This window comes from Brachyhypopomus gauderio, chromosome 3 (genome assembly GCF_052324685.1).
Source record: "Brachyhypopomus gauderio isolate BG-103 chromosome 3, BGAUD_0.2, whole genome shotgun sequence".
NCBI classification, from domain to species: domain Eukaryota; kingdom Metazoa; phylum Chordata; class Actinopteri; order Gymnotiformes; family Hypopomidae; genus Brachyhypopomus; species Brachyhypopomus gauderio.
The window spans coordinates 3,355,997-3,364,238 of NC_135213.1; the positions used below are offsets into that span (position 1 = coordinate 3,355,997).

At 39.7% G+C, this 8,242-nt stretch overlaps 1 long non-coding RNA gene across 1 annotated transcript; it reads right to left on the reverse strand.

Moving 5' to 3' along the window:
* Positions 1 to 819: 819 nt before the first annotated feature.
* On the reverse strand, positions 820 to 4,086 carry LOC143510011 (uncharacterized). Its single transcript, XR_013129864.1, has 2 exons — positions 1,887 to 4,086; positions 820 to 1,810 (listed from the first exon to the last, which is right to left on the reverse strand). It is a non-coding gene; the product is annotated as an uncharacterized LOC143510011 (long non-coding RNA).
* Between the last annotated feature and the right edge of the window lie 4,156 nt (positions 4,087 to 8,242).

Genomic DNA, 8,242 nt, shown 5'->3' on the forward strand with positions numbered 1-8,242 from the left:
TAATCATCCATTTGTATTTTTAGTCATTTGTGCAAAAATATCTCAAACATGGCTCTTTACTTTATACTCTTTACTGTCCATATATAGACAAAAATTATAAATATTTACCTTTTGTGTGTGTATGTGTGTGTGTGTGTGTTTGTTGGATGTGGTAGCAGTTGATTTGATATATGTAGTAACAGCTGATGTATTATGATTTGGGAGTGGTGGTTAAAATCTTTAGATTCTTTAGAGAATTTTCAGAGTGTATTCTCTATTCTTTGGTCTTTGTTGTAATAAGCCATGTGAAACCATATCATGCATCCACCAAGTTATCTCTCACGTGGTGGAACATGTAGAACAAATGAAGTGATCTTCCTGTTTTTCTCAGGGAAAACAGGGTTTAAAAACTAAAGGTGTGTGAAAATAAAGTTGCAATGGTTAAATAAAAAAAAACATTAACTGCCCCCCGCCAAAAAATGCTAATTGCCATTGTTAAAATTACCAATATGTTTTTATTTCAATGGAAAGTAATTCATCTTACTTTAAACTTGTCCAGACATAAACACAATTTAAATTGTTTAAAGCAATTTCATTGCTCATTCTATCTGACGGGGTAGTGAGTACTGAATGTTTGTTCTAAATAATAAAGTTATCTTTTTGAGGCAAATTAAAGGCAGACAAATGAACAGACATTCGTATATTTACAGTTAAACAATGAACATCTAGTGTGTGTGTAGCGCCCCCTAGTTAGTAAGTGCCAAACTACGCCACCCCTTAATTAGTGCTTTTTTACTTAGAGTAAGGGGAACTCTAAAGAAAGTAGACAAACGTCGGTGATGCAAAAATACAGTCTTTATTGAAGACAATAGACTCTGTCAGTTTAATTTAAATAAAACAAAAACAATCTAAGAGGTGTTGACACTACCTGTTTGTGGTTTGGAGACTGAGTAAAGACAGCCAATTGACAATACCACTCGTGAATAATCTCTAAAATTCAGCCACACACTGCAAATGTTTCCAAATCACACTCTAAAGTGAACACAGCACCCGATATGGCTGCCTCTATCTCAGTCTCAACATAGCCACATCTAAATAGTACTGGATCAGAATACTCAAGAGACTCAAGTTAAAAAAGGTACATCGACCAATAACTAGACACACAGGTAGTCACACAAGAGTAAGGGTTTTTAAAACAACGGGTCACTTAAATACCCCTGAGCAGCATATCATTAAAAGACCACTTTATGATTTGCTATGGTAGGATCCTTTAGATAAAAGAACACAAAATAAAACAAAACGGTAGAAAACAGCAACTGACACCCACTGAAGCTGTGGCCCTTCATATACACAAAACAGAAAGAAACATTACATTCAGTCAATAAAACATTGACTACGTTCAACATTATGAATATGATTTAAAAAGACGAAACATACCACATTCATCAGGGTTGACCAACTTCACTCATGGACAGGATAGCAGCTTGTCACAGAACACTGGATATACAGAGTGTAATTAAAAAACCATATGAAACCTCTGGTTTAGGCATACTAAAACATTTTCAGGTGTTTATAAAGCTTTAGAGAATGCACGGCGGCTAATTGTACCTGGTAACTGATCATTCGTAAGTCAGTAGAAGACAGAATGGATGTGGCGTGTCACCAACAGACTAAAATAAACAAAGGAGCTTTACTCCGTATGTCTGAAAGGGTGCGACTAAAGCTCGAGCATGATTACCAAACTCGCATACCTTGTACTCTGTACACACTGTTGCTACCTCTATGACCTGCGGCCACTCCACCTGAACACGCCTATCCTCGCGTCCCCACACTAATTAAAACCAAACCATGTTTAGTTGCTTCATCAGTCATCTTGTGCAAAAGTATAATATGCAACTTAATCCTACCTTCGGACTCGCTGTTACAGACACGCTTCTTCTAGACGCCGCCACCTGCATGCGCTTTAGCCACCACGCTATCCTCTAGGACCCCACAGGTGTCCCTATATATGCCTACCTGTAAATGGCTCACCCAATGCAGGTGCTACTCTACTCTAGGACGTCATCCTTCATGTGCGCACCAAAACAAAGAAAGCGTCGCCTTGGCTATGCTGGCTACATGTGTGATTTAGCAGACTGTAATAAATGTATGTGTACTATAGATGGGCACACACATGCAAGCATTTGTATTTAAGGAGGCAAGACATATTTTGGTTCTTGGCACCAAATTTAAACAGAGATATGTGGCTGTACATTAATGTATGTCATGTGATTAGGGCAAAGACACTGGTTTATTAAAATTAAGTGGTGTGCCTGGACCTGGTGATCTGTGTTGGTAAAGAAAGAGATTGCATGCAAAGAGAAGAGATAACATACAAATCCTGGAGATACTCTAAACAAACATTAGCGTAGTTTTCAGTTAAGCTGTACTATTTACATAACTTTGCCCTTTTGATAAACTACACCCAGTGGTTACACTCTTACGTGGTGAGAATTGTGGGTGATGTTGTTCTTGATAAATCTGTCTGGAATTTGAAAGGAATTTCTACAACTGCTTCTTTGTTGATAAAATCTGATGCACTGGCAATTGTCCTGGTGGTAAAGATCAGGAAAGGGAGTTTGGAGACCAGGAATGAGGTAATTTGTTGTGTTGCCAAGAATACGTTGATCTGATGTTATTTTAGATTCCATTGTTACTTGGGCTAGTTAATTAGGAAGTACATTCAGTTGGTTGCTGTTAACCGCTCAAATGTTTGCGTGGTTGTATGCAGTCTTTTATTGAGTTTGACTCTGGGCCCATTCTTGGCAGTGGAGAACGATTTTCCCTTGTTCATTATGAAAACAGAACTGGGTCATTCCTGCTATTCGGTGCCATTTCAGCTCAGTAAGTTTGTATAAAACAATGTGAAACTTTTCATGATTTTATCATTTATTCTGCAGGAGGACTTGTTAAACTATAAGAAATAGACATCGGTCCAGCTCAAGATATTATGCTCTAATAATTTTGACCAAATTCTTTTCATGTGACATAAGACAAATGTCCACTCTGTTACAAGACATTCTCATCTCTATTAATAAGTGTTCTGAATGCACAGTTATTTTAATATTCATATTTTCTAAAAGTCAAAATGTCCCTCACTTTATCCTGCAAATGTATTTTAAGGAAGTATTAATAAACAAGCATTATCTGAAAAACATATGTTGTATTTTAAGTCACAGTGTAACTTCCATACATTTCATTTAGAATAAAAATGAATTTTAATGGAATTTGGTTCCATTCTTAAATGATTTAATTTTTCCAGTTCATTCCCTGCATGTAACCACAAAGCTATGCATATTAATTGTTGTTTTTATTTAATTAATATATAAAAACACACAGGTAACAGGGTGGACAGAGGAGAAACAGGGTGGACAGGATGTAACAGGGTGGACATCACACCTGTGAACTGTAACGCTTGGGTGTAGGAGGCAGGCACCAAGACGGTTACGGTGAAACACATAACATTTATTGACTTCCACAAGTAAGCTCTGTGCGGAGCGTAAGCAGCACACATCCACACTCACGCTGACACGTAGCTTTAGACAAAGACGAGCACACCACACTGTGCGAACGCACATTAAATAGGTGAGTTACACAGACCCACGTGACCTCGAGACAAGGCACAGGTGTAACAAACGAACACGCTCACAAACAACCCACACCCACGGAAGTACAAACATGGACATAACTGCACGCAGACGACATAATGACACGCCCACAGGGAAGGGTCCGGAGCTGTTCCGTGACATGAACAACAATACAATTCATTAAAGAGAAGCAACTCATGTCCCCCGCCCCCCACTTTCAACCATAAAATGTACTGAGCACCTAAAGTAAATATCAAGAACATTTTCAGTCTAATGATTTCCTTTGTGTCCACCCTGTTACTGTGCAAAACAGTAACAGGATGGACAGTAACAGGAGGGACATTTTATGCTAAATTTAACATTTACTACTTGTGTGATGCTAGTTCATGCTAGTTTATAGCGACCACAGAGGAAGATTTTTAACATGTTTATTAACTATTACAAAAAATAATTAGTTTCCACTATAAATATGCATAACAGAGTGGACATGTTATGCTTTACCACATCAGTGAACCTTTCTAAAACACTGAAAAAAGACTGAATAAGGAATGATACTCACTTTGCTTCTTGCAGATGATTTCCCTCAAAAATGAATGCTACTTCCTAAGAGTGATGTGACTAGAGGAGGAGTCAGGGGGGCGTGTCCAGACAGATTTTCCATTACAGTAACAGGGGGGACAGTCAACTCAGGGACAAAACTTATTTTAAAGATTTTAAGTGTTAAAAATGCATTGATATAAAAAAATAACATTTGGTGAAGAATATTATAAATAAGGCAACACAACAATAAAAAAAATTTTGAATTAAAATTTTTTTTATTACATACATGTCACGTTGAGGCGGCCAATCGGCCGCCTCTGTCCACAGTGGCTGTTGTTGTTGTTGTCTGGTGACGTCATGTGCGTCCCTCAGGTGGGCGGAGCCCGTGATCCGTCTCACCTGAGGGTCGTTTGTTGATGTGCAACCGGTTTGGCTTCCGGTTGATGTGAACGCAGGCGCGTTTGGCTGCCGCTACTCTCCGGTGTTTGTTTCTGTTTTGTCGATTTTTTTTTTTCGAATTTTCTCGGATAAAATTCCAGTTCCAGTAATGAATAGTTTATTGCAGACTATTCTATTCTATTTTTTGTGCTACTTCATTGGACTGGAGCCTCACCTGCCGATCTCCTCGCTGTGTTTACCCGGTCAGCTGCTTGGTGAATGGGGTAAGCTGCGACGCTCCTACATTTGTGATAATTCCCGTTACGGATTAGCGGATTGGACCTTGTATCCCGATCTTTTAATCCTGGAGATTAACTCCTGCACAGACTGTGAGATGGTCCAATACTCACCATCGGATTTTTGGCGCATGAACTCAGTGGGCCGGCTTCCCTCGCGCATTTATGCACGCTGTGTTGACTTGGGGATAGCCCGACGCCCACGTTACATACATCGGGGATCGCGTCGCAATCTGTGCGTCTCCAGTCTTACAACTGGTGGCGATTGTATTCCATCGATTTGGAGTCATCGACCTGAAAGATTGTACAGCCGAAACAGGGGGGCTAACTTCAGTAACCTCCTTCAACTGCAATACTCATCTGTGACCAGACCTTCATCAACCGATCCTCCAACAATGCCTTCAAGTTCTGCGCCAGTTAAAATAGCGCTATTTAATGCCAGATCACTGGTGAACAAGACTTTTCTAATGAATGACTTTTTCACATCACACAATCTGGATTTCCTCTTCATAACAGAGACATGGCTTACAGCTGGTGATCTGAGCCCTCTTGTCGAACTGTCCCCTGGTGATTGTAATTTCTTGAATACACCTAGGGTCACTGGCCGTGGAGGAGGACTAGCAACTGTTTTTAGAAACTGTTTTAAATGCCGGTTGTTGACTGTGAAGGAATACTCCAGTTTTGAGGTTCAGCTGTGTGTGGTGGAATTTCCATGTCCTGTATTTTGTGCTCTTGTGTATCGGCCTCCTAAATTCAATAAGGACTTTCTCCAAGATTTCTCTGACTTTTTAACAGCTACTCTTCCTAGTTCTGATAAGGTTTTGATTCTTGGTGATTTTAACATTCATGTCTGTTGCCCTACTAAGCCTTTAGTAGGAGAATTTCTCCAGCTAGTTGATTCATTCAACCTCACTCAGTCTGTTTTAGGCTCCACACATGATCGCGGACACACATTAGATCTTGTTTTGTCATCAGGATTTTCTGTGTGTGATGTTGAGATAGCTGATGTCTGCTTGTCTGACCACAGACCTATTTTATTTGATATTAACATCCCTCGGTCTAACCCGAAGCATAAAATATCTAGAACTTTTTCTCGGGTTATAACCCAACAAACAATTAATCAGTTTTCAGTCCATTACGCTACTGTAGCTAGTGATATTGAACATCCCATAGGACATATTAGCACAAATGACTGGCTTAACCTTTTTAATGATACATGCAAGAATATCATAAACACAATCGCTCCTCTTAAGCCCAAAAAACCCAGACTGTCAACCCAGCCATGGCTTAATAATGATACCCGAGCGCTCCGACAACAGTGTCGTAAGGCTGAGCGAAAATGGAAAAAAGACAAACTCCAAGTCTCTTACCAGATTCTTGGAGAGTGTCTTGCCAAATATCAGTGCTCGGTTAAAGCATCTAGAGCAAAGTATTTCGCGGATATAATTGCCAAAAACTCTCACAGTCCAAGGGCTTTGTTCAAAACAATAAATACTGTCATACACCCTTCGGCCTTGGTTATTTCTGAGGCCACTACTGAGTCCTGTGAAGACTTTTGCCAATTCTTCATGGATAAAGTAGACAGTATAAGAGCAAAAATTACACCTGCCCATTACGATTCATCAGAGTCACCGGTTATTACTGTTGCTTTTACTCAGTTTGATCCCGTGTCTTTGTCAAACTTAACTGACCTCATTTTGCACATGAAACCCACCACTTGCTCCTCGGATATACTTCCCACAAAATTTCTCCGAGATGTGTTGCAATCCGTTGGTCCTAGTATTTTATCTATTATAAATGGCAGTCTCATTAATGGTACTGTCCCATCTTATTTTAAACATGCAACTATTGAGCCTCTCTTGAAAAGACCAGGACTAGACATGACAGATCTAAATAATTTTAGACCGATTTCAAAATTACCTTTCCTGTCTAAAGTCCTGGAGAAAGTTGTACTTGCTCAACTCTCTAGGTTCTTATGTGCAAACTCTATTACGGATAAGTTCCAGTCCGGTTTTAAACCACACCATAGCACTGAAACGGCCCTCCTAAAAGTATCCAATGATTTGCTTTTAACAGTGGATTCAGGAAAATGTGCTGTCTTAGTTCTCTTAGACCTTACTGCAGCCTTTGACACTGTCAATCATGCTATCCTGTTGGACCGTCTAAATTACCATGTTGGCATCCAGGGTTCTGCGCTGAAGTGGTTTGAATCTTATCTGAAGAACAGATCCTTCTGTGTTAAGATGGGAAATAAATTTTCCACAACTGCGGCCATTACCTGTGGAGTCCCTCAAGGATCCATTTTAGGTCCCATTCTGTTTACTCTATACATGCTCCCACTTGGCTCAATCTGTCAGAAGTACAATGTTTCTTATCATTGTTACGCTGACGATACACAGATTTATCTTCCACTTAGACCAGGAGATGATGGTTCAATCAACCTCCTCACAAACTGTCTGCAAGACATAAATTGCTGGATGTCCAACAACTTTCTACAGTTAAATCAAAATAAAACTGACATCATCATTTTCGGAAACCCTGATCAAACCAGCACTGTAGCAAAAGCTCTGGGATCGTTATCTTTAAATGTTCATATGCATGCTAAAAATCTTGGAATCAATTTTGATTCCACCCTCACATTTGCGAAACAAATTAGTAGCGTTGTGCGTGCTGGTTTTTACCACCTCAGGAACATAGCAAAACTTAAACACATTTTATGCACCAAGGACTTGGAAACGGTCATTCATGCATTTGTCTCCTCTCGCATTGACTATTGCAACTCGCTGTACTTTGGTGTGTGTCAGTCCAGCCTGGCTCGCCTGCAGCTGGTTCAAAATGCTGCTGCCAGGCTACTGACAGGTACGAAGAAAAGGGAGAGCATTACTCCTGTACTTGCCTCCCTCCATTGGTTACCTGTGAGATACCGTATTGAATTTAAGATGCTACTGTTTGTTTTTAAGGCGCTACATGGCTTAGCTCCGAGCTACATCTCTGAGATGCTGTGTTTTTATTCCTCCACTCGGTCGCTGCGCTCCTCAAATCAGCTGTTGTTAACCGTCCCACGATCTCGGCTGAAGTTTAAGGGTGATCGGGCATTCTCAGTTGCTGCCCCCAAACTCTGGAACAGTCTTCCATTCTGCATCAAATCCTCTCAGACGCTTGAGGCTTTTAAAACAAATCTAAAAACTCATTTATTTACCCAGGCATTTGGATCCATTTAGAGTCTGTGTTTCGGTCTGTTTTGCTGGTTTTATTATGTTTTGTAATTTATTATTCTTATTTAATTTTATTATTTTATTATTTTAACTTTTTATCCTTTGTACAGCACTTTGGTTGACACTTGATGTCTTTTAAATGTGCTTTATAAATAAACTTGACTTGACTTGACTTGACTTGTCTTTGTACCAGTTGACCGCTGGTCAT